The sequence below is a fragment of the Nyctereutes procyonoides genome, unplaced genomic scaffold, assembly GCF_905146905.1.
Source record: "Nyctereutes procyonoides isolate TBG_1078 unplaced genomic scaffold, NYPRO_anot_genome, whole genome shotgun sequence".
Lineage (NCBI taxonomy): Eukaryota > Metazoa > Chordata > Mammalia > Carnivora > Canidae > Nyctereutes > Nyctereutes procyonoides.
Genome location: NW_026575126.1, coordinates 3,191,719 through 3,218,358, shown reverse-complemented (window position 1 = coordinate 3,218,358; position 26,640 = coordinate 3,191,719). Strand labels below are relative to the sequence as shown.

The 26,640-nt window shown below is 37.5% G+C and overlaps 1 protein-coding gene across 1 annotated transcript in view; it reads left to right on the top strand.

Moving 5' to 3' along the window:
- The window catches only part of NEGR1 (neuronal growth regulator 1), an 821,559-nt gene that overhangs the window by 603,911 nt on the left and 191,008 nt on the right, over positions 1-26,640 (top strand). The window lies entirely within an intron of this gene.

The following is a 26,640-nucleotide window of genomic DNA, read 5'->3' as shown; positions in this document are numbered from 1 at the left end:
GAGCTCATTTTAACTCCTGGTGTATTTTACTCCTTCCACCTGTGACAGGTGAAATGAAGATGAGGACCGCTGTTAAAAACTAGAAGTCATCTTTTCCCCCTCAGTATTTAGGCACTGTGGTATTATCTAGGAAAAGATTCTGAATATGGGGAACAAAGGGATTCGTAAAGGTTCCAGAAAATACTAACCGCTATGCCTGGTATGTTAATAATGGCTTTCTCTGAGAACATGAAGGGTTATAAAATGCAAAGGTTTAGCACCCGTAAGATGGTAGCCGTTAAGGGTGTGACCTCAGACACCTTAGCTCTCTCTGTCTCAGGTGCAAAATAGAAATCATGATAAATGGTTATGGAATTGTGAAAGTCAAACGAGTTGGCATATGAAGAGGGCTTAGCATAGTTCCCGGCTTGGAGTAAGTGCTCAGTCTATGCTAGTTCTGGTCATGCACCTTGTCTTTCATTGGGGTAGGATATAATTGGCTAATTTTTAATTTTCCGTCCTCCTATGGGCTGGCTCGTCTGGGTAATTGTGAGAAGATGAAGAATGACTCTGTTCTTATCACCGTGTAACGTACATCCCTACTCAGAGAATCGAACATCAAACAGAAATTCTTGTTTCTGAGTTCCTTTCTTGAGCCAGACACTTGCTAAATGCTTTATTTTCATGATCTAATCTTCACAGCAGCTCTACGGTGAAGGTGTTATTCCCATTTTACCAATGAGTAAACAGGATTATGGAGGTTAGGGAAATTGCTCAAAGACTCATCAAGAATTTAAATCCATCCCAAAGCTGCATGATGTGGTCCCAAGTGCTCACAGGTCCCAAGTGATCCACAAGATGAGAACACGCGGGAGGGAAGGAGGGAGGATGTCTTTCTGGAAGGATTTAGCTGGGCTTCAAAGAAGAAGTGGTAGCTTCGTTGAGATGAAAAGAATATTCTCTCATGATGAAATTAATTGAGCGGAGATAGCCATGTCCAGACTGCTTGTAGAATGATCTATGTTTATCTATGTAATGAAAATGTCCGAGTCCCACAGATCTGCATTTGAATCTAATTTGTCAGCTAAGTGAACTTAGGAAGGTTACTTAACCTCTCTAACTGCAGCTTTTTCATCTGTAAGATAAAAATAAAAAGGCATCAGACAGTGTGGTTCTTAAGTAAGATAAAGCATTTAAGAACTTTGTTGTCTCCGACACATAGTTTATGCTTAATTTAGATTAATTACCATTATTAGTATTTGTCTGGGGTCTGTATGAGTGAGGAGAGATTGGATTTATGAGGCTTGGAGACAGTGACTTCTGCAAGTCTCTACCAACCTTATTATTCGGCGATTCCTCCTTTTTTTCTCTCTCTCTCTCTCTCTCTTCCCTTCATCCTCGTCCTCTTCTTTTTTTCTTCTCTTTCTCCTAGAGAAAGATATATATATACATATATATTAAATATTGATTGACTATATTGACACCAATGGGAGTGCTTCCCTTGTTTTAACTTCATCGCAATTAGCATTACATAGGGTATGTGAAGTTTTATTGAGAGTTTTTTAATACGGTTTCTATGGACAGTGAACATTTAGATTTTTCTTCTATTCTTACTACCATGCTATCGATAGAAATCAGAATGCATAAAACCAAATTACATACTTAGAGAGAGTCCTCACCCTGAAGTCCATCTCATTTAAAACAAGCACTCCTTTAATTTTATATTAGGATATTTTATTTTTGGATGAACATGGATTGTTGAACATATAATCAAACAGTCGTATGGGAAAGGCCTAACTCTTTGAAATGAGCAGAATTTGTTCTGTTAAATCTGTAAATACCCTAAAGTTCTGTGACATATAAATTACTTAACAAATATTTTTTTTCTAAAAAACTTGGAGCTTGACACTATGTAGTACTGTGCCGGCGTATTGGTCAGTTTAGATATGCTCACGAGGGGGAGGCCGTATCAAAGCAGGTCACATCAGTGGGATGTGTTGAGATTTATCCAGTCTGTTACTAGCATCCCATGACTTCGGGGAATGTTGGAAAACCTTTGTTTCTTTCTCCTCTGTCATAAAAAGGGAGACCTAGAACAAATCTCTATTGGTACTCCTCATTCCGTGAGATAAATGTCTCCTTAATTACCCTGCTCCTGTTCCCCATATAAATGCTTGTAAGGACCTGTATTCATGTCCCTGACCTCAAAGAATTGGGCTACTGTTATAGAAACAGGACCTTGGGTATATGATAAAAATCACTAAAGAGCTCTAAGCACATGAATACTGTCCAGCCTACTGATGAGTAGAACACGTGTAATTTTACATTTGTGACCCAAATCTCCATAACATTCAGTTAAAAAAATAACTATTTTTGTAATTTTTTTTTAAATGACAAACAATATGGTGGCCAATTCGAAATAGTGTAGGCATTCTATAAAATCAGATACAAATATATTCTGATGCAATGAAACGCCGGGGCACCTGCACCCCGATGTTTCTAGCAGCCATGTCCACAATAGCCAAACTGTGGAAGGAGCCTCGGTGCCCATCGAAAGATGAATGGATAAAGAAGATGTGGTTTATGTATACAATGGAATATTCCTCAGCCATTAGAAACGACAAATACCCACCATTTGCTTCAACGTGGATGGAACTGGAGGGTATTATGCTGAGTGAAGTCAGTCAATCGGAGAAGGACAAACAGTGTATGTTCTCACTCATTTGGGGAATATGAATAATAGTGAAGGGGAATATAAGGGAAGGGAGAAGAAATGTGTGGGAGATATCAGAAAGGGACACAGAACATAAAGACTTCTAACTCTGGGAAATGAACTAGGGGTGGTGGAAGGGGAGGAGGGCGGGGGGTGGGGGTGAATGGGTGACGGGCACGGAGGGGGACACTTGACGGGATGAGCACTGGGTGTTATTCTGTATGTTGGTAAATTGAACACCAATAAAAATTAATTTATTAAAAAAAATAATAATAATAAATAAAATGGACTAAACTGAAAAAAAAAAACAAATATATTCTGAATGTCTGGAAGGTATTTTTGATGATGTCTCTCAGAAAACATTGAAATCTGATAGAATCTTAGGGAATCTTCTCTCAAAATAGAGAAGCTTGGCTTTTGATGACAATGATTTAGTGCTATTTCCTGTCAATCCATCATCCCAGGGTAAGCCTAGTCTTAACAGTAATTCCAATCTCCCATAGTTTCACTCCTCGCATGGAAGTCAATTTACCTTTGCCTTTCAAACAAAAAAAAAAAAATTCTACCATTTTGATAATAAAAAATAAAAGATATAAAGAGAAAATGGTTTAATAAAGACTAGAAAGGTATGAAATATACATAAAAGAACTTCCAGATAATTAATTTCCCTGAAACCAGTTAGAAATCGAAATGATTTTATGTCTCTTGAATTTTTTATTTCTTCTATTATTTAGTTTCTCTTTTGACAAAACCAAAAATAACCATTCTCAGAACTGAGTATAATACACGTTAAACAAAATATTTAGTTGTTTCCATGTCTACCGCAACGCTACCAGTCCACGAATTTCTATTCAGAAAATATTTAAAGGGTATGAATAATTCATCTATATTTGTGTAATACAGATCATTATATGTACATGAGAAAGAGGAAGAGCACTTTTAAGATACCAGTTACTTCTTTTTTTTAAATTGTATTTATTTACTTGAGAGAGAGAGAGAGAGAGAGAGAGAGAGAGAACACAAGCAGGGGGAGGGCAGAGGGACAAGAAGACACCCCGCTGAGCAGGGAGCCTGATGTGGGGCTCCATCCCACGACCCTGGGGTCATGCCCTGAGCCAAAGTCAGATGCTTAACCAACTGAGCCACCCAGATGCCCCACTGATTACTTTTATCTGTGACTTGATTTGTCCCCAAGTGTTTGTTGGCTTTTTCTTTTTCTTTTTTTAAAAACAGTTTCCACTTTTATACGATGTTATTTTTCCTGGGGCAAGAATGTAAAATATTTGTTAGTAACCAGTATACTATTTGAGTCATAGAACTTACTCAATATGAAAGATTCATAAAGTGCATTGTAACGAAGTAGGAGACACCAGTTTTTTAAAAGCTGCCTCTCAATCCTGCAGTCTTAGGCCTTTCCATGGCATTAATTTGCACCTTTGACTCCAACATTCATCTCCCAGGCCAGCCTTCTCTGGGCCCTAGACCTTTCTGCCCATCTCTTCATCTGTTAGTGATGCTTCATCCGTTAGTGACATTTCAAAAGCGTCTCAAACTTGGTGTGTTCCCAAACTGAACTTAGGTTCCCATGCGCCTTCTATCATCACCCATTTGCATTGTTTTCTTCTGTCACGATCATCCATCCAATTGTGCTGGCCAAAGATCCAGGAGTAATTTTCAACATCCCCATCTTTCTCTCTCCTCGTACCCAATCTATTACTGACCCCGTCCATTTTACCCTCTCAAATCGTGTTCTCAAATCCTTTCTCATCTCGCATCTCTACCACTGGTAGGTAGTCTACTTCTATACCTTGACCTTGATTACTATAATCCGTTCCCTACTCTTCTCTCCCATCTTCTCTGTCTCTCCTCCAATATTAGATTTACTCCACAGCCAAAATGATAACTTGTTTTATTTTTTTAAAGGGGTAACAGGAGAGGTGCTTGTTTTGTTTTTGAGCTAGAATAACTAATGCACGTCTCCCTTTTGTGAAGTCCTGACTGAGAGCAGTTGAAACCAGGTATCCTTTTCTCCCCTAAATCACTGTCTTTAGGCTTTCAGTATGCCATGTTCCTCCTTAAGATCTATTTGGATTTAATTAGCCTGGATTCACTTTTTTTTTTTCCTGCTTCTATTCACCCATTGCTCCTCCATTATGATTGAAACAAGTATTTTGTATCCTTCCATTTTTTTCCCCTTAACTTTGCGAGCAAACCCAATCAATCCCTTATTTCTGCCCAGGCCTTTTTAAAACTGACTTTTTAAAAGGCAGCATTGTTATTGAATTCTTTCTCTACCTCCATCTAAGAAGATATAGAATATTCTCTTCATAATAAAGGTTCTGATTTCTTTTTATTCTTATTTATCAATGAAATCTAAGACTCTTCTCTGGATGAAGCAATGATTTGGATCTCAGCAATCCGAAGGCATTTCCTAAGCCTATTTTAATGATTAATAATTAATTAATAAGTCCAGACTCAAGACAGTAGTGGGAAATAACCCATAAGGACCTATGGACAAGCCTCGTGTTTCAGAGGTTAGCCCCTTCAGAGTTTCCTCTTTTAGTTCTGACATAAATTCAAAATGTAAGAGAGAAACGATATTTGTGGCAGCTGAACTAGCAGTTTCTACCTATTTGGGAATTTAGGGTCTCTGCAGTCAAGAGGATCTGGCCTTTCACCTTGCATACTTGGCTGAAAATCACATTAGAAGTATGAAAGATGCCACCTTATGAATGTGACCAGACTACTTGGGTTTGTTTGTTTGTTTTTGTTTTTTAAAGATTTTATGTATTGATTCATGAGAGACACAGAGAGAGGCAGAGACGCAGGCAGAGGGAGAAGCAGACAACCCAGAGGGAACCCGATGCGGGACTCGATCCCAGGACCCCAGGATCATGACCTGAGCCAAAGGCAGTTGCTCAACCACTAAGCCACCCAGGTGCCCCATGACCAGGCTATCTTTGCCAGTAGAGTTCAAAGTTAAGCCTCAGCAGGCTACACGTCGTAGCCAGCTTGGCTGGTGCCTGCCAAGGCCCCCTAGTGCTGCCTGTGTTTGCCATAGTTGGCCTGGCATATTGCTCCAGCACTTGGCTAAGGCCACCCACTGGGCCCACCTGCTCTTTGCTTAAATCCAGTCACGGTCTGCCTGTTTACTCAGGCCACTCATGTTAAAAATGGCTCCACTATATTGATATTTCTGCTTTTCCGTATCATAAAAGTCCTTCTCCTAGGACAAGTATCTAGGACAAAGGCCCACAAGCTGATTATGAACATCCCATATGACCCACACCTAAGATCTAAGTCTGCATTTTTTGGTCAGAGCAGTTCAAAGACAATCACATAACTATTAAAAATTACCCACAGAGTTACCTGTAATTCCAGGTGCAAAATAACGTGGCCCTTCCAAAAACCTCTTTATCTGAATGCTTATATTGCTCCTTAAATCCATCTAGATGTCTGTTCCTCAAGGATTCTAGCCCAATGCCCTGGATTGCAACCCTCACAAAAAGTGAACTTATCGCCACTTACAGACACAACTGGAAAATCATAGACCTCTCCACATGGGCTGCCTGCTTTTGGAAAACTCCTTCATGGAGTTACTGAGCAGAATATTTATGTCCTGCTGAGAGACAGCTACCCAAGGGTAAGGGGAGAGAAGCGTCAACTGTAATCATTCCTCTTCTACGCTTGGAAATTTCAGTTACTCTTTCTTCTTTGTGTGGGAGTGAGCATGTGGGTAGGAAAAAAACAAATATACTAAATCGAAATCCTTTGTATGAGAATGAATATTTCTTTCCAATTCCCAGTTGAGTTAATCCTTTCTCTTAGGACTTCCCATTCTTCTTGAAACTTCCATAGTTCAACCCTTGACTACTTTCCATTTTTCTTGAAACTTCCATAGTTCAGCCCTTGACTGCTAAACTGAACTGAGCCAGTTCCTACAATTTTAGACTCAAACTCCTCCAGTCCACCTTACCTGCAATATAATTACTCAAGATTCAACTAGCACCAAAGAAAAAGTGCCAGCAGTACACGTAATGGGCCTTTGAAATCACTCAGTAAAAGTTTGAAGCACAACTATCAGATCGTTGACTGCCCAGGGACTTTAATATATATTTATTGAAGAGATGACAAAGCATTTCGGTGGCATCCACCAGTGACAGGGAACCCCAGGTATCAAGAAGCACTGAGTACATCAATGAGTAAGAGAACAGACACTATACAGTTTGTCACAAGCTCAATGTCAGTTATTTAAGATTTCAGAATTAAATCTTGTTAGAAATATTTTAAAAGAGGTTTGTAGTTATGCTTATTTCTTAACCAAATATCTTATTAATTAATTCATGAAATTAAATAGTCAGAGAATCTTGTCATGAAAACACTTACTGGGTTGATAGGAAGTTTCACCTGTCAGTTCATTATGTTCCCTTCCCCCGCAGGCACAGCCTACAAAACGAAAAATAATCTCGAAAGAGCTTTCCCATAAGTCAATAGGCTATACGGTAGGCAAGCTATAATTCACTCATCTATTCTCTCAGATTGCAAAGATTTATTATGTATAAGGCATAGTTCTAGCTACTAAGGCCATAACATAGTAAGTGATGTACAATAAATACTCAATAAATATTTGCTATTTACAGAAAAAAAAAGATAACTAAGGAATAAATTCTACCTTAGAGACTATAATGTACTAAAGGAGATAGTAGCATTACTTTTGAAATAATGACACACTATATTACTACATAGTATGCATATTTTTCTATATATAATCATATAACTTGCATAAAATAATACAATGACTTTTTATTAATAATACTCACAGAAATTCAACAAAATCAATTAATATGTGTAAATAAGTGTCTTACAAGTCTATAGATGATTGTTTTCATAAAAGTAATTCAAAGAGTGAACTACTAATTCCAGTGCATGGTAAACAATGAGATAGTATATGAGATCATTATATCTATATCATAAGTGGTCAACTAATAGAAAATTAATGGTTTTTAATTTAAAAATAATTTTCTAATTTTTTTTATTTTATTATTTTCAAAATCTATGCACATGTATACATATATACTTATATATGTATAAGTAAATGTATAAGTAAATTTAATTTTCATTAAATAAATGAAAATCTAATACATATATGCCTACATAATTATATATGTACATGCACACAAACCACATTTATCAGTGGATAAATTATACTGGAGGACTTTCAAGAAGATAAATATTAGCTACAGACATTGCTCTGCGAAAATAATCACTTTTGGGGTCCCTGGGTGGCTCAGTGGTTGAGCATCTGCCTTGGGCTCAGGTCGTGATCCCAGGATCCTGGGATCGAGTCCCATATCGGGCTCCCAGCAGGGAACCTGCTTCTCCCTCTGCCTGTGTCTCTGCCTCTCTCTGTGTGTCTCTCATGAATAAATAAATAAAATCTTCAAAAACTAAAAAAAAAAATCGTTTTGAATCAGAGTGGCAGTAACATTTGTGTGAGAGTGTCTCACATTTTTAAATTTTCAAATGCTCTTTATATGCCAGCTTTCCTTGTAGTCTTTCTTTATATACAACTTCCTCCTTGGATTGCAACAAGTCTTTGAGGTAGAATGTGTCATCCCTGTATACAGAGGAAGGAATTAAGGCTTTAAAATGTTATATTTACTCAGCATCCCTCAACTAGTAACTGGTTAAAATCTAAGATCCTAAATGAATTCTTAACACAAAGCTCTTAACTGCTACACTATATAAAGGAATTTTTCAGATAAAAACCTCCTCACTCATTCTTGTCTGATCTTTGTCTTTCCGATCCCCCTTTGTTCTTTGAAAGTAAATATTACCTGGGTGAGGAATAAGACCATCTAGAATCCAAAAATATAGACTTCATCTGACAAAGTGATAATTTCATTCACATTCAAGTTTTTGTTATCTTTATTTCCCTCTAAGTGAATGTGAATTTTTACAAGAAAACCTTATTACCATCCTAATTATCAATTAACATGTATTGATGGCCCACTTGAAACAGAGCCCTGTACTAAAATTTAAGGATGGAAATTAAATCTGGAGCTACTGTGTTTTGATTTTTTTTTTCAATATGAACTATTTGGCAAAGAATTAACATCTAAGACTTGTGGAAATACAATTTGCCAAATGGAAAAAAAATTCTTGTTGTTGGTAGACATTCTATTCTTAATGTTTACAAAATATAACAATTATTATTTTTTAAATGCATATCTTTACATTTAGGATATGCATAAGGTAACATTTCCTAGCTATTTGTACCCTAGCAGAAAGCATCTGATCATCTGACCTTGGGCTCCCTTGTTGAAATGTCTTAACAGGCCTAAAATCTTTTAAATAATTAAGAAAAATAATAATACTTTAACATTTTTAAATGAGCTTGTCTAGCTATGAAATAAGTTAAGAAAAATAAAATTTGATGAAAATTGGCAAAAAAGCAAAAACGTGGGCACCGTTCTTTGTCATTTACAATTAATTCCACACAAATATTTGTTTAATCAGACAATGTGGTTAATCACCAAGGTGAAAATGAAAGTTACCAACACTAAATGCTGGTATAAAAGTTAATAAATTCAGTTCATAATCATTATGCACATGCTAGTTATAATAATTTACTGTCCATACCAAATCTTTATAAGCATTGTAATTAAATATAAAATGCTCATTAGAATTATAATGAGTAATTAGGGCAACATAACTAATATGCATGAAAGTCCCAAAGCTCATTAAAATGTTAAAAGACAAAACCTGCTCTACCTAGTGTTTTTGCATATTTTCTATAGCTAAATGAATGCTAGTAGAGTCTGTGCATTGTTTTACCATTTTTGGTTTTTATGAATTATGCATTTAAAATGCCCTGGAAACATTTGGTTCAGTTACCAAACGCAGACTTATTTCCATTTTGGACGGAGCTAACACCCAAACCACCCATGCACGCACACACCCCACAAAATCACATTGAAATAGTTTTATTTAATGCCATTACTAAGCCACCTCATAGGATTACTTGAGCAAGAAAAACATAATAACTGTGATGGGCCATTATTTTATGGGATACCTAGTGGGATGCACTGGAAGGAGCTTGAGATAATAGACTCAATGGGGAGCATTATCTTGACCAGTCTTACACTTTTTACACTACAATCATACTCATCTCCCACTGTGAATTTCCATTTTAAAAAATAGTGAACTCAAATTCAGGCAGAAATGCTAAACTGAGCACTTAGCCAAGATGACAAAGAAGCAGCATATACTACTACTTCTAATATCGTTCTGAAATCCGTCTGCCCTGTGTCTCTTATAAACAGTGTCCAGTATGCCCAGTATACACAGATCAACTTTCTAGTCTAAATTACAGTCCCCATTCATCTGCAGTTTCACTTTTGAGGGTTTCAGTAACCCATGGTCACCCATGGTCTGGAAGTACATGATCCTTCTTCTGACCTGTGATCAGAAGGTCTCAGTACCTTACACTAGATCACATTACCGACATTATTCACCTCACTTCATCTCATCACAGAGGCATTTATCATTAATAGGAAGAATAGTGAGTACAGTGTGATAAGTTATTTTGAGAAAGACCATATTCATGTAACCTTTATTACAGTATTGTCATTACAGTTCTGTTATTATTTATTATCATTAATGTTTTACTGTCTTAATTCTTAAACTTTATCACAGGTATGTAGAAATGGGGAAAAACATAGCCTACTTGGGGTTCCATCCCGTCCAAGATTTCAGGCATCCACTGGAGGTTGTAACATGTATGACCCATGGATAAGGAGGGATGGTACTCAGATCTTGCAAATTATACAAGTGAATAAATTATCTGGACTCATATATGTGTTTCACATTCAACTAATAACAAAGACTTGAGGTCATAATAAATACTCATTTCCTTAGCAAGTATATCCATTTATTTGATCAAAATAGACCCCTTTATGTCTAGAATGTACAACTTCTTCAGAGAAATTTTTAGTGTCAGATTAAATTTTAGGTGAAATATGCCCAGAATTTTTTCTATTTCCATATCCCTACTCACTAAACATTAATTTATTAAAGAAACTCTTTAAGAAATGTACATTTTTAGGAAATGCCATTGATACCAATATTTGGCCATGTAGTATGTATGCGTTTAAGCATCACTTACGTACTACGTGAACATAATAAGCCCATTAACAATTAACACCGAATGTAACTCATTAAAATTTAACTATATTACATTGAAAAAGCCTAGAGCGTAAATTTTAGTAATATCATAGAATCACAGTATTCCATAGAGTTCATTCATTCATCACATTCATTTATTCAATGAACATTTTTGAAGTGTCTCATTTTCCTCCTATTAGGCTAGGCCTTGGAGAAACACAAAAGTTTATGACACTTTATTAGCCAGTTCCTAATTTCACTAGAGCCCTGAGCTTCTCTAGGAACCATTTTAATATATTCCTTGACCAATTGCAATGAGTGTGTTAATGAATAACAGAACAGACAAAAACTCAGAATAAATATTGAATCAGGGTGCAGGTGTCCCGGCGTTTCATTGCATCTGTATCTTTGACTCCTAACTCTGGAAAACGAACTAGGGGTGGTGGAAGGGGAGGTGGGCTGGGGGGGTTGGGGATGACTGGGTGACGGGCACTGAGGTGGGCACTTGACGGGATGAGCACTGGGTGTTATTCTATATGTTGACAAATTGAACACCAATAAAAAATAAATTTATTAAAAAAATATTGAGTCAGTGGATGACATATGACCATGGAAAAATCTCTCCCAATTCTCAAACGTGTCTCATTTTCAGCAGCTGAAGAAGTCAGGAGTCCTTCTCTGGTGGATCCTCCATATCCACCTTTCCGGGAGATCTAATAACGCCTTCCTGACATGCTGCCTTGCCACGGCACTTGGTTTGCGTAGTACTTGACTATCCTTGTGGTTTCCACAGCAGCTCTGCTCTCTGCCGTAGACCTTCAGTCCGATATCCCTCACGTTAAATCACCCTGGAATCCACGATTCATTTCAGACCACTCTCTTTCCTTAGCAGAAGATGTAACAGACTTTCTTTCTCCAGGCAGACCCATGGAGCTCTCTTTAGCTTTGGTATGAAAGAGACCTGGAGCCTGAATGGCTTTGGAAAATTCTACCTACAAGTAATGGTCTGGATGATTCCTTGGCAGTATTTTCTCCCATCCTCCCCTGAACATAGGTGGAGTATTTCCCAGCCCCATTGACGACAGCCTTGACTATATGACTGCTTTGACTAATGGGTAATGGGCATTACAGATACAAAAGAGAGTAAGACACATGAGGGAGAGATCGGTGTTGATGCTTGTCACTAAGTCGTAGTGGTTGTTACACCGTATTACTGTGGCAATGGCTGAGTAGAACAGGGCATAAGCGTAAAGTTTATCTGTGATGGTTTTCTGAATCACAGTATTTGGGGGGATGTGATAGAAACACTGCTTAGTTGAATTTTTTTCTACAACTCAGCTGCCCAGCTGTATTGTATTTAAGTGCTGAGTTGTATAATGTTGCATGCGATACTGCATAACATGTAAAAATGAAGCACTAAAATTAACCACTTAATTTCAGACAATTTATTATAAATCATATCGAAGTACTCTAAAGAATACATTAAATTTACATATATAATATATAAATATAGCACATTTCTATATATACCATATAAGTATATAAAACATATTTATTGTATATTAAATATATATATATATATACACACAGTTATATATTAACCTAATTCAGTATGAAAGGATGAAAAACCAGAAAACCACAAGGTATTATTATATAATAAAACTTACCAAAAACATTAAGGTGATATATTTGGACACATTGCACTGTTCATTTTACAGGCACACAATATTAGAGGTATTTTTAAAAGATCCTATTTATTTGAGAGAGAGTAAGAGAGAACATGAGCAGTGGGGAGAGAGAGAAGAAGCAGGCTCCCTGCTGAGTAGGGAGCCCGATGTGGGGCTCGATCCCAAGACCCCAGGATCGTGACCTGAGCCGAAGGCAGCCCCTCAACCAACTGAGCCACCCAGGTATGCCCCAAATTAGAGATTTTAAACATAGAAATGATAACGGTACAGAAACTTTCTACTCAGCAAAGAGAAATGACAGTAGGACACCTGCCTTGGCTTACATCAAGATAGACCATATTTTTGTAACAGAGAATTGAACAGTTGTTGTAGTTTTTACTCATCCCATAGTGATAATACAACTTTTTTTTTTTATCGAGTGCCTACCATGTGCCAGCCACTAGTCTAGGATACATCGTTGAACGAAACAAGACTGTTTACTCATGGACTGTACCCTCCAGGGAGGAAAAAGAGACGCTCAGCAAGTGGAGAAGTACATATATACTATGTCAGAGGGAAATTGTCGGTACAGAGCCCAGGGAGGGTGGTTAAGAAGGAAGGGGTTGGAGGGTGAGGGGATGGTAGAGCTACTTTATACAGAGGGACTGGGAGGCCCTCTTCAATGTGGGGGAATTGGAGGCGATGAGGATGCAAGCACAAAATGAAGATTGTCTGAAGGGTGAGGATTTCAGACTGAGGAGTACCAAGTAATAAGAACCTAAAGCAGAGACATTGGTAAATGTTCATGACCATCAGGGGGTTCAACGTGGCCCGAGAAGACCGGGCAAGACAGGGAGTGCACAGAAATGTGGTCAGAGAGAAGGCGGGAGGATCAGATCATGTAGGGTTTTGGAGACCACTGTCCTGAACTTGACTTGTATTCTGGATGGACGTGGACGCCGGGGTGTGGTTGTGTGTGGGAGTGGGAATGAGGACTTGGCGGGTGGTAGCAGAAACACGCCGGCTGCCCCACGGAGAATGGCCAGCATGGGGGGCAAGGGCACAAGCGGGGGGCCACTGAAGAAGCCTCCAGTATCTCCAGCCAGGGGGAGTGTTGGCTCGCACCTGCAGGACAGCTATGGGGTGGTGAGGAGTGATAAGATGCATTTTCAAGGTAGAATTTACAAGATTACAGTCTCTCGAGGCTTGGAAATGTTTCGTAATGACATTGATGAAACGGCAATAGTAACTGTTCATCAAATGCACAGATAAGCTTTGCAGGATGAGAGCAATAAATAGCGAGAAATCCAGCGATTTTGACATAAGAGGCAGTAAATAAGATTGAGATTATAAGGAGGGTATCAGCTGCATTTTAGGCATATATATATTTCTGAGAAGAGGAAAGAGCCTAAACATTTTCTCTAATAATTTATTTATGTGCTACTCTTGCTGACATGGAATTTCTTATTTGTCAGTCAGACTTTCCCTTTCCTGACACACCCTTCAGTTGTCAAATTACTTTTGCTGTTAGGCAGAGTTTTCTCACACCACGTTTTATTTAATCATTTTAGGAAGGTTGACATTTTTTCCCCCTTGTTAAACATTCTTAGTTTCAAAAACATCCATACTGTTGTTCCTGAAAATTACAGTTTTTCCTGCCATCCTCCTCCCATATCTTCTTACTTCTCTAAGATGTATTATTTGTAGGTAAATGTCTCTCCTACTTTATGTCTTCTTATTCTTCTGCTCTTAGGTACTCCTTACCGTGTTTGTTCTGATCTAGCCTCCTTTCTCCGTAAGTAGAAGTGTCTGAGACTGTGTTTTTCAGATGGGAAGAAAAATTACCTCTCAATTCTGCAACGAGGATCACTTCCTGCTCTGTCGTTTTTCTCCTTGTTCGTCAGTTCAGAGCAAGTCAATGGGTAAAGCACATCTGCTTCACAGTCATGACCTCCGTTGCTTTACTCGTTGAACCATACCGAAATTCTAGAACGGTACAAACTCCAGGATGCAGGCCTGAGCACACAGCTGATTACCACTTCAAAATAGATGGCGAAGTGGAAGTGGTTCAGTTTCGTGTTCATTTCCTTACTAGGGAATCTAGACATATAGTTTTGAAAATGTCATTCGCTTAACACACTCCCTGTAGTCTTGCTAGACTTCCAACATTCACCCTCATGCATTTGAGGGCATCAGGCAAGAAGAAATGGGTAGTTTACAACTAGATTTCTCTAATACAAAGTTTGTCTCTTAATTTCCCTTTTTTCCTTTTTTTTTCTAGCTACTCAGAGCCTTTCTTTTCTCTTCCTCCAAGACAGTGTGTTTGGAAAGTAATCCTTTGGAATACATTAGCAATATGAATTATTCATTTTTCAGAACTAAATAATTTTAATAACTGAATTCTAATCAACTTTTTTAATGTGCTATTTTAAGATTATTGAAGGCTACAGAAACAAGAAGAAATAATAAACCATTTAGTCAACTAAGAAATAGAATCCAGTGATTGTTCTGCAGAGGGCAGAAGTCATACCAGCCCCAAGGCTCCCTGGTGCCTTCAGGTTCACTAGTAGGTTTTTGGAGGAAGCTGGCCCTGAAATCAGAAGGAGACTTGATCTGGTGAGAATTAGCCTGAGGAAACCCTCCACCCGTGTTTTCCCCACCGATTACCAAGTACAGCCTTTGGTGTCATTTTTTACATTGATTGGCTGCAAAAACCATAAATTTATATATGTCTAGTTTATTTCTATTCTGACAGATTGATTCTAATCTTTGAAAATGTACCATGACTTAAAACATACCAATAAACACAATAGAAGCTTAAGTAACGTATCTTGACCGATTCATCGAACAAGAAGGTTTTCCCCATGAGAAAAAGATTCCCAAGAATATTTTCATGTTTTATAAGTAATCTAAAGACAGCATCAGAATGCTTCTAATCTTTGTTTTGGAGGGATTCAGCAGGACATGATCTTTATATCAGGAAGTTCATAATAGCTTCAACATGAAAAGAATGCATGTGCACATTTAGGGACTCAGAAAGTTTGTGCTGATGGACAACTTGTGTTGCAAGATCATACGTGCTGAGAATAGAGATGCCTTCGGAGAGTCCCAGCTTCAAAATTCTCGCAAACTTGTCCACTGTATCCAAATCAATCACATTCAGCTATAATTTCAGCATGACTGACAACAGAGAAGAGATCAAATCATGAATAAAGTCTAAAGAAAGAAAGTTTGGTGAACAGCTAGGAAAACAGTGAACCATTTAATTCCTATTGATACAGCTGGTGGCCCCATAAATCTCAGACATATTTTACAGTGGATGCATCACTGAAGTGAGCATTGCTGACTATAAGGGGACAGCTACTTCAGGCTGTGATTTCAGTGCTGCTGACCCTTGCCCAAAGCACGCTATGAGTGAGTTATGCCGAAGCACCAACAAACTCCTCATTAGACAACCCTTTCTTGCCTTATTGTTCTTTTATCTACTTCTTCATGAGTCACAGGCCACCCAACCATCCATCCTTCAAGGCCTCTTGCAGATGTGTGCTCACAATCAACACAATATCAGAGCATTCACACCACCATATAAATGACTAATGCAACCTTAAATATAGTTAACCTCCTTGAAAGCGTGAAATACTCTAATAGCATTAAGCCATGACTTTGGGAAAAGAATCCCTTATTTTGTACTTTTAAACAATGCACAGATTGTTCTTTGCCTGTTTAGGGGGCCAGTGCAAGCGCCTTCACCAGTGCCCCTAAGATCAGACTTCATCTGTAGCTGTATGTCTTAGCTCTGGAATTTTGTTTACAAAATACTTCGCTTTTTATGCACCTGTGCAAAAGCAAGGGAGTCAGAGATCACAGTTTAGTCAACTAGGATGGATATTGAGCCTTTAATGAAACCACTGAAGTCAATTTTGTGTGAAGTTCATGCGAATTTAATGTGAAATTCCACTTTTCATTGTCTTTCATATGAAAGACAAAATGATCTCATCATAAGCTTAACTGAATCGACACATTGATCTTTTATATGCCCTAACACATAATGTATGTCCACAATTGCATATTTTTCTAGAAGGAACCCATTTGATGTTTTAGCACATTATCGAACCTAAGCCTCTTACTTGTTGATCGTTGAGAAATTAAGATGAGATCTACCACAAATGTCCTTTTTGGTTAACTGCAATTAAAAAGCAGAGTATGGATGGAATTCTGGGAGAGTAAAAGTTATACTGATATAGCTTTTATTTACATTAATCAGTCACTTGCTTACAAGACAATGAATTTCTGAAAAATTAGTTCCCTTTCGATCCATATCTTATCATGATCTCATGTTCTTAAAGGGAGTATAACTCTCATCTCCTATCCACTGATAGTAATACCTGTTTAATGGTAGCTAATGTTTTTATTGGCTGCTAACTCAGTGCCAAACAAGGTAACACTTTTCATGAAGTTTTTTTGTTGTTTTTGTTTTTAATTCCAGTGTAGTTAATATACAGTGTTCTATGAGTTTCAGTTGTATAATTTAGCAATTTGAGAATTCCATGTATTACTCAGTGCTTATCAAGGTATGTGTGCTCTTAATTCCCTTCACCTATTTTGCCCATCCCCTACTCACCCCTCTGGGAACTATCTCTTTGTTTTCTATAGTTAAGTGTCTGTTTTATTGGTTTGTCTCTCTTTTTTTTTTCCTTTTGTTCACTTGTTTGGTTTCTTTAATTCCACACATGAGTGAAATCATATGGTATTTGTCTCCCTTGACGGGCTTATTGACTTAATATTATATTCTCTAGCTCCATCCATGTTGTTGCAAATGGCAAGATTTCATTCTTCTTTGGCTGTATAATATTCCATTATATATATATATATATATATATATATATATATATATAGTCCATTTTTTATATATGTGACTATATAGAAATATATTCACACACACACACACACACACACCACATTTTCTTTATTCATTCATCTATATGGCCATTTGGGCTGCTTCCATAATTTAGCTATTGTAAATGATGCTGCAATAAACATTGGGGTAAATGTATCCTTTTGAATTAATATTTTGGTATTCTTTAAGGAAACATCCAGTAATGGGATTCCTGAATGTCAGGGTAGTTCTATTCTTAATGTTTTGAGGGGGCTCCACACAGTCTTCCACAGTGGCTGCACTAGTTTGCGTTCCTACCAGCAGTGCAGGAACGTTCCTTTTTCTCCAGATCCTCATCAACACTTGTTTCTTGAGCTTTTGATTTTAGCCATTCTGACAGGTGTGAGATGATATGTCATGGTTTTGATTTGTATTTCCCTGATGATGAGTGATGTTGAGTGTCACTTCATGTGTCTGTCGGCCCTCTGTGTCTTCTTTGGAGAAATGTCTGTTCATGTCTTCTGCTCATTTTTTAACTGGATAATTTGGGTTTGGGGTGTTGTATGAGTGCTTTATATATTTAGGATACTGACCCTTTTTCAGATATCATTTGCAAATATCTTCTCCCATTGAGTAGGTTGTCTTTAGCTTTTTTGTTCATTTCCTTTGCTGTTCAGAAGCATTTTGTTTTGATGAAATCTCAATGGTTTGTTTTCCCTTGCCTCGGGAGACGTATTTAGAAAGATGTTATTATGACCAATGTCAGAGAAATTACTGCCTGTGCTCTATTCTAGGATTTCTTATACTTTCAGGTCTCCAATTTAGATTCTTAATCCACTTTGAGTTTATTTTTGTGTATGGTGTGAGAAAGTGGTCCGGTTTCATTCTTTTGCCTGTAGCTGTCCAGTTTTCCCAACACTTTGAAGACACTACCTTTCTCTCGGTGCATATTCTTGCCTTCTTTCTTGACGATTAATTGACCCTAAAATTGTGGGTTTATTTCTGGGCCTCTATGAAGTGTTTTATGTTGTCTATACAGCCGTCCCTGAAGTAGGCACTATTTATTTTATGGATGAAAAAACTGGAACTTAGAAGGGTTAAGTAACTCAGATAGTGAATGTTACAACCACTTTTGTTTGACTGCAAAGAAAAGCCTTTTCACTGCACTATTTTGTGACTGTGTAAATGTTTAAGGTCTTGGGGAAGCTGGAGGTACATTACAAACTGTATTATTTCCCTCCCCTGTGAAAACTGGGCAGAGGTGTTATTCAATGTGAAAGTCCTTTAGGTCACAAGGATTGTTTTTTCAACTGTATTTCAGTGGTTTGATTTTTTAAAAAATCTGACTGCATAAACTATTTTTTTTATTTTTTTTCTCTTAGCAATAAGATGGAGTTTTTAGCTTTCTTTAAGATACAATTAGTCCTTAAGGCAAGGACACATTTGCTTCATGGTAAGGGTTTATTGACCTTGTGATCCATTTCTGTGAGATCTATGACAGCCTTTGAAAGATTGTCATTATTCCTACCCTAAGGTGCAACCTGTCTTCAAGGAAGACATTTTTCAACTATCATCATCCTCATCTGTACAAATTGTGTATTGAGCACATCCTATATGATATGTTCTCTGGTAGGTACTGGAAACCTTAAATTTTTTTCAAAGACTGTTTATTTGATTGAGGCTTCTTTGGTGTAGCTCACAAGTTCTAGAATTTCAACCAAGGTCAACATGCTTATTTACCACAGTGTTTTCCTACATAGCTTCTGTAGGACAGACTTCCTCACGATTTACTTATCTTTACTATTCCTCACTCTTATTTTTTGCTGTAATTCTTTAATATGGCACCTTCGTCATTGTCCATCATTTTGAGGGAGAGGGATGGTGTCAAATTTGTTTGCCTTTGGAACTATAAGGTTTCATTTGAACTACCTTAATTCACTAAGGCTATTGAAAGAATTCTTGGATTCATTCATCTTTTTGATAACAGGACTTTGTACAAAGCCAAAGCTCCCACTGAGAATGACAAGAGAGGAAGAAGGTCTTTGTGGCTATTGTCATGTAACTAAGAAAACTTGAATCTTGATTAGGCTTATTGGGTGCCAAGTGCAGAGGTTCTGTTGCTTGCACCTGCAGAGCCTGGAGTTTTGGATGAAGAACCTTTAATTATCTTCATCCTGAAATGACTGGCTAAACAATGAATGGAAATAATCCCACTGAGTAAATGAAAAGGGAAGACTCCTCTTTTATGAGCATCTAATCACACAGGTGTTAAATACCCCTTCTTGACCCTTTCACTGCTGGCTTTTCCCAACATCCGTTCTTTGCTGTTCCCCACATCTATCTAGTAATACTTCTCTAAAATTAACTCATTTCAGTATACAATTGCTTCAGCTTACAGCTATATACAATTTGATATAAGGGCAGTATTTTTGAAATTTCAGCAGTACACACAAATCCATCTATTCCAAAGGATGCCATTGTACTTAGGAATTTGAGATGCTCAAGTAATCAGTTTCTTTGCTACTTTGGTGTAATTGAAAGAAGTTGCATCTGAGCAAAACAAAAATGGTCTTTCTGGAAAGAAAAACAGTTCCAGAAACACAAACGCATGCAGATGCCTACCTGTACACTCCCATTCCCTGTAAAAGGAACTTATACTACTGGGTCTTGGCCAAAATTCATAGAGCAATGGGGTATGATGGTAAAAAGAAATAGGTTCTGGGAGCAATCATTCAGATTTTACCATTTGGTTATCTCTTCTAGGAAGGGTTCAATATGATTTCTTAAAACAATATTTTTTTGGTGGAAAATGAGTGTTTTGTACAACTTAGCTAAGCATACTTATAATTCATTGTTATAGCTCCAGTTTGAGACTTAATTAATCATAGTTGTTGTAAGGTATATATTTCCGGCAAATTAATGACTATATATTTATGATGCAAATAACTGCGGCCTTTTCCCCACATAAAATTCATGAGTACATTATACCTCATGAGCACATAGAAACCTGTTTAACCAGGGATGATTGTTGACCTGAAAAGTAATAAATCACATAACATAGGATGTGGACTAGACCTTAGACATCTACAAGTCCCACTGTCCAACATACCCAGATTATATCCAAAAACATATTAGCCCCACAGGACTTTAATATAGAATCTTCTACAGGGACACTTGGGATGGCTCAGCAGTCAAGCATCCGCCTTCAGCGAAGGGTGTGATCCTGGGTCCAGGGATTGAGTCCCGCATCGGGCTCCCTATGAGAGCCTGCTTCTCCCTCTGCCTGTGTCTCTGTCTTTTTCTCTGTGTTTCTCATGAATAAATGAATAAAATATTTTTAAAAAGCTTCTGCAATTCCATGGTCTCATAAGTTTGGAAAAAGCTTCATACCAAAAAATATTCATAAGACATACATGTACGTCACAGTCTCTGAGATGTGCTCTAGAAAAGAAACCTGCTGGGTATAATCAGACATTTTTGTCTCCATAGAATTCTTCTATTTATACAAAGTAATAGAGTTCAGAATGGTATAAACTTGTGGAATTTCACTAAAAATGTCCTGTCACTGCCAGTTAACTAAAATGAGTTGACTCAGGTCCAATGTGACCAATGATCTATTTAATTAAATTTTCTCTAAATTCCTTCCTTTTTTATGGATTGGCCAATGGCTTTCTCATCATCCTAAAAATTACTACAATAGCCTCCTAGCACTTCTGCAGTTCTGTTTCCCTTCCTGCCTCTCTGCAGACCAAGATCTACTCAGCAGCCAAAGAATATTTATAAAAAGTTAATCAAGCCATGTCTCTCTGCTCAAAATCTCCAAAACCTCATCTCCTTGGAACAAAATCCAAAGGCTTTACCATGGGCTACCAGACTCTACAGAATCTGAGCCCCAGCTGCCTGCCCAATTTTCTCTTCTGGATTCTTCCTCTCACTTATCTGCTCAGGCCATGATGACTGTTTGCTGCTACTTAAACCTTTAAGAATGTTTCCATCTCAAACATGCTCTCTCAACTCAAGGCCTATCGCTTTTCTGTTTCCTTTTCATATGTTACTGCAGACAACCGCATGATTCCTTTTCTCTATCATTCAATTCTCTGCTCAAGTGTTGCCTTATCAATAAGGAGCTCCGTGACCGCACCACATAAAACAATATATCTCAGGATTCCTTTTTCTTTTTTTCTGCTCAATTATCATCTTAGTTCATACAGCTTTTTTACTATTTATTTATTTACTTTCTGTACATGCATACACACATACACACACACACACCTCAAAAATGTTAACCCTATGAGGCAAGAATACCATTTTTTAAATTAACATAGTCCCTAATAAAAAATATTTAATTGATAAAGGAATGAAGAATAGATAGGTGGATGAATCCACTTTTTTTTTTGAATAGTCATTTTTAAGAGAGGTAGAAGAATATGGATAAGGGCTCATTCATGTCTCCAAGAAAAATCAATAGAGCCTTCAAGTTCAAGTGTATAATTTTAACCTCAAAATGAAATCTACATAAGACTCCCCTCTCTGTATTGATTACCCATATCCCTTTAATTCACTAACACAAAAAATATTCTTAGGACTTTTTCTTACAAACAGTGTTAATTCTTGACTCATTCTTCATGTATGCTTCCATATGACATTTTAGGTATCTTTCCATTTTCAGTGTCCATTATAGCAGCCTGTGAACCTCTAGACAACAGGATCATGTCCCTTTAACTTGTGTGGTAAAGCACCTAGTGTTGAGCCATATGCACAAAGAACTGCATAAAAGCCTTTTAATGACAAATTAGATTTTATTTCGGTTCATTACGCATGGGTTTTCAGGCAATGTTCCGGATTTCATGGTTTTGTTTATAATGAGTCATGGCCCCCTTGACAAACAAGAGAGTAATTAAACTAACCAGGTTATCAATAGAAGATTGTGATGGATCTCCTGTTGCATATGGTTATTTCATCTTCAATAATAGTTGGATATTATAAAAGATTATGGCCTCTGAGTGCGACAGGGAGAGAAAGAGATTAAAGCCTATGAGAGCAAGAATGGAAATATAATCCTACCTATGCCTCTCACAAGCAAAAATGTGTCATAAGAATTGACAAATAAGTGGGGTTTTATTTATAGATGTCTTTTGTATATTTTATAGCCTTTTATGGGGAGATGTGATTTTTGCTTTATAAAGATAATTAAATTTATTAAATGACTGCTTATATGAGACAGTGTGTGTGTGTATATATATATTTGTGTATATATATGCACATATATACACAAATTCATAGGCCTATACACATACAGATATATATACATATATAATATATATTAACATATCTACATATATATACTACATATATAAATATATAAATGGGCATGTGTATTATCTCATAGCATTTTCTTCAAATATGTTTGGCAACATTTTTTATTATTTTTTCATCAAGTTATTAGCAAGCACTTTAGTAAAAATAATATTTCTTTGCAAGTTTCTTTCCAGAACTATAAACTGAACTTTTACTATTAAGAATAAAAATACCACAGAGAAATAGAGGTGTTATAATTTCAAAGTGAAGTATCACCTTTAAAAGAAAATGATGAATTTCCTAGAGTGTTTTTAAAAGGAAAGGCAATGTTCTGTTGTAAGGGTGTTTACAGTTTTCACATTCACTGCATATTGAAAAATCATTAAACTCTGTACTTTTTTATTGCTTTCTAGAGGAACTTAAATATATCCAGGGTGCACACTTAACTCAGGTCCTTTGAATGAATTAGTATTTGCATTTTCAAGGTTCCTGTTGTGTTAAACACTTTCCTATAGTGTTATTTAAAATATGTAGTACGTTAAAAAGATGGATAGAAGAGAAAATATTTATGAAAATAGATATGCATATAAAACTCCTAGAAGATAACAGAGGGGAAAATCTAGATGACCTTGGAATGGGTGATGACTTTTTAGCTGCAACACCAAAAGCCATACATAATCCATAGAAGAAATAATTGATAAGATGAACTTCATTACAATTAGAAATTTCAGCTCTGTGAAACGCACGTTAAGAATATGAAAACATAAGCCACAGACTGGGGGAAAGTCCTTGTAAAAGGCACATCAGATAAAGGATGGTTATCCAAAATACACAAAGAACTCTTAAAGCTCAACCCAATTAAATAAGAATATAAACAACCCAATTAAAAAATGGGCCAAACACCTTAACAGAAACTTCTCCAAAGATACACAGATGGCAATTAAGTATATGAAAAAATGTTCCACATCAAATATTGAGATACCACTACACAATTAATAGAATGGCCAAAATCTGGAACACCGATGACCCCAAGTGCTGATGAGGTTGTGGAGCAAAAAGAGCGCTCATACGTCGCTGGTAGAAATGCACAATGATAGAGCCACTTTGGAAAACAGTTTGTAGTTTATTATAAAACTAAACATAACTTTGTCATGTGATCCAACAATTGCACTCCTTGGTATTTACCCAAAGGAACTTAAAACTTACATATGCAAAGCTTGTGCGTGGATGTTTAGGGAGCTGCATTTCTAATTACCAGTGCTTGGAAGCAAACAAGATAATTTTAAGTAAGTGAATGGATAAATAAACTGTGGTACTTCCAAATGATGGGATATCATTCAAGTGCTAGGAAGAATTGATCTTTCAAGCCGTGAGAGGACATTGGAGGAACCGTAAATGCATTACACTCAGTGAAAGAAGCCAGTCGGTCAAGGTTACATGCTCTGTGATTACAACTATATAACAGTCTGAAAATGCAGAACTTTGGAGACAATAAAAAGGTCAGTGGTTTCCAGGGGTGGCGGGGTGGTAGAGATTAATAGGCAGAGAACACAGAAGATTTTTAGGGCAGTGAAAATAATTTGTACCACATCATAATGACAGATATATGTCATTAAGTTTTTGTCTAAACCCATAGGATATACAACCCCAAGAAGGAGACCTAATGTAAACTATGGATTTTAGATGATCGTGAGGTGTCGATGTAGGTTCATCAGCTGAGACAAAGGGACTGCTGTGGTAGGGAACGTCCATACAGAGAGGCTAGGCATGGATTGGGGCAAGGGGTATATGGGATATCTCTGTAGCTTCCACTCAGTTTTGTGTGAACAGACATTGCTCTAAAAAATAAAATCTATTAAAAGACAATGACACCTGCATACAGCTCCTAATGTTTCTCTCCCAAACTCATCAACTAATTATCTTACCCATGTCGGGCAAAGGGTAGTCTAACCTTCCAGTGAAGCCAAATGAAGTCACCCTGAACTCCTGGTTTTTGTTTGTTCATTTTTTACTACGTTAGAAAAATCCCATTGGCTTCAATTTCACAACAGACTCCAAAGCCAGTTACTTTTCCTGCCCCTAGTGCTACCCCCCTAATCTGAGCTACGGGCATCACTTTCCTTGCTTCCTGCAACAGCTTCCTGTGAGAGCTCAGCTTCCCTCCTGGCCTCACTATCGTGTTTTCTCAACACAGCACCCAAAATACCTTTGAAAAAAAAGCCAGATTATATCTCTCTTCCATAGTCATTCACCATTTTGCTCAGAGTAAAGCCAAGTCCTTAAAATGGCCCTCAGGGTCCTATCTGATCTTCTATCCTTTGGCCTCAAGTATTAGTCAGGGTTCTCCAGAGAAACCGAACCAGTAACCTGTGTGTGTGTGTGTCTACGTCCATATAGAAATAAGTCTATATATGGTGTGGATGTAAACATATACTTATATGCATAAAACCTACAGATGTCTAGATAGATACATACACATTTACACGTATCTACCTACTTTCACACACACAAAGAGATTATATTATCAGGAATAGCTCACATGAGGTTGCGGAGGCCCCTGAATTACTGTCTGCAAGTGAAAACTCAGGTAAGCCAGTGGTATAGCTCAGTCCAAGTCTGAAGGCTTGAGGACCAGGAGAGCCAGTGGTGTGAATCTCAGTCTGAGAGCAGAAGACCAGTGTTTTACCTCCAACGGTCGGGTAAGGAAGGGGGGGATTTCTCCCTTCCTCTGCCTCGTGTTCTGGTCAGGCCTTCAATGGACTCTGTGGTATGCATGCACTTCACTGAGTCCACTGCTCTGAATGTTATTTCCTACAGAACCAGACACACCCAGAAATAGCAAATACCCGAACGCTGTGACACAGTCAAGTTGACGCAAATTTAATCATCACACTCCATCTCCCGATAATCCTCCTTCTTTTTTCTTTCCTTCAGCCACATGGTTATCTTTGTTATTTTTCAAGCAAGTCAGGCTTGCCTCAGCCTCAGGGCCTTACTGCAAGCTCTTCCCTCTTCCTGAAAGGCTCTTTCCCTGGATATCCACAGAGCGAACTCACTCATCTACATCTAGTCTTTACGTAAATCTCACTTTCTCAGTGAATCTTCCTCAAATTACTCTACATAGAACTATAATCTATTCCTTGCTCAGACTCCTCTTATCTTGCCCTATTTTTTTTATCATCTCTGTTATCACTGTCTAATGTTTTATTTGAATTACTTATTTTATTTACTGCTTATAATCTGTCTCCCCTTCCCTCCCTCCATCTAGAACATAGACTTCATCACATCAGGGAATTGCACTGCTTTGTGCCTTGAGAAATGTCTGGTGTGTGTTGATGGCTCAACAACTATTTGATAAGTAAAGGAGTGGCTATATTAGAAAGAAGCTTTTTAAGCATCATTTTGTGGGTTTTGATTTCTGAACATGAACCAGATACCCTGCCTTCAGGCAGCTAACAAGCAAGCCTGACATTCCCATAAATAATTACCATACAAGATGGAAAGCAATGGGACGAGAGATTTAGATAAACTATTTCGAGACTGGAAAGCTATTTTCAACCGGAGCAGCAGGAAAGAGAATGGAGACACCTAATTGAGCCTAAATCTGTAGAAATGGAAAAGAATAGCATTCCAGGTAGGAGAAAAAATCCCCCCAAAAATCACTAATGTGCTAAAGTGCAGGAAGTAGGCAGAAGAAAACACAGAATAATGGAAGAGCTCAGGCTTTGAGTCAATGTGCCTAAGTCAGTATGCCCCTACTAAGCCCAAATTCTTCAGCTAAGTAGCTGTGTGACGTTAGGTAAATTATTTAACCTCTCTGAGGTTCCAGTTTTCACATTTATGATGTTGGGATAATCCCATCTAGTTTACAGTATTACCCTGAGGAAATCCTGAACATAATGCACCTAGCCCAGTGACTGGCTCTCAGTGATCACTCAATA